This window comes from Physeter macrocephalus, chromosome 18 (genome assembly GCF_002837175.3).
Source record: "Physeter macrocephalus isolate SW-GA chromosome 18, ASM283717v5, whole genome shotgun sequence".
Lineage (NCBI taxonomy): Eukaryota > Metazoa > Chordata > Mammalia > Artiodactyla > Physeteridae > Physeter > Physeter macrocephalus.
Window position 1 is genome coordinate 44,287,628 of NC_041231.1, and position 1,717 is coordinate 44,289,344.

Genomic DNA, 1,717 nt, shown 5'->3' on the forward strand with positions numbered 1-1,717 from the left:
GCTAGCCACACTAGGACCTGGCCTTGTCCACCAAAGATTGGTAGCCACCACACAAGGCAAGGTCTGGCAGCCAGTGGGGGTAGGGGCCAGCCTGACCTACCAGCACGCCCACAGTAGTCAGGTCAACCACAACAGAACAGCCCACATAGGGGGCATCCCTACAGTATACAGCTCTGGTGACCAGAGGGAAGTGTGTTGCTGGGCCCCTTAGAATGTCTCCTACACAAGGCCACTTCTTCAAGATCAAAAACAAAACCAACCTACCTAATACACAGAAGTAAATACAAAGAATTAGGCAAAACGAGGAGACAGAGGAATATATTCCAAATGAAGGAACAAGACAAAACACCAGAAGAAAAACACAGTGAAGAAGAGTCCAAGGTAATGATCATAAAGATGCAGAATGTACTCGGGAGAAGAATGGATGAACACAGTGAGAAGTTTAGTAAAGAGTTAGAAAATATAGAGAAGAACTGAACAGAGCTGAAGAATATAATAACTGAAATAAAAAATACACTAGAAGGAATCAACAGTAAATTAGATGTTACAGGGGAATGAATCAGTTAACTGGAAGACAGAGTAGTGGAAATCACCCAAGCCAAACAGAAAAAAGAAAAAAAGATTTTAAAAAATGAGGATAGTTTAAGAGACTTCTGGGACTACATCAAGCATACTAACATTTGCATTATAGGGATCCTGGAAGGAGAAAAGAGAAAGGGGCAGAGAACTTATCTGAAGAAATAATAGCTGAAAACTTCCCTAATCTGGGGAAAAAAAAAGACATCCAAATCAAGGAAGCACAGAGAGTCCCAAACAAGATGAACCCAAAGAGGTCCACACCAAGCACATTATAATTAAAACTGCAAAAATTTAAGATAGAGAATCTTAAAAGCAGCAAGAGAAAAGCAACTAGTTACCTACAAGGGAACTCCCATACGACTATGAGCTGACATTTCAGCAGAAACTTTGCAGGCCAGAGGTAGTGGCATGATATATTCAAAGCAATGAAAGGAAAAAAACCTACAAACACTCTACTCAACAAGGCTATCATTCACATTTGAGAGATACATAGTTTTACAAAGAAGTAAAAGCCAAAAGAATTCAGCACCACTAAACAGGCTTTACAAGAAATGTTAAAAGGACTCTGCTAAATGGAAAAGACCACAGCTAGAAATATGAAAATTAGGAAAGGAAAAATCTTGTTGGTAAAGGCAAACATACAGTAAAGGTAGTAGATCAACCACTCCTAAAGCTAGTAGGAAGCCTGAAAGACAAAAGTAGTAAAATCATCTATATGTGCAATGAATAGTTAAGGGATACACAAAAATATGTAAAATATGATGTCAAAAACATTAATGTGTGGGGTGGGTAGTAAAAATTGCATTTTTAGGTTGTTAGAATGCATTTGAACTTAAGAGATCATCAACTTAAAATAGCTATATATATATATAAAACCACATATACATATAAAATAACCACATATATAAAATAACCATATATATATAAAATAACCATATATATGTTGTTACATATGAACCTCATGGTAACCACAAACCAAAATTTATAATAAATACACACACACAAAAAGAGAAAGGAATCCAAACATAACACTAAAGACAGTTATCTAATCACAAGGGAAGAGAGCAAAAGAAGAAGAAAGGAAACAAAAAGAACTACAAAAACAACCAGAAAACAATGAACAAATTGCAGTAAGTAC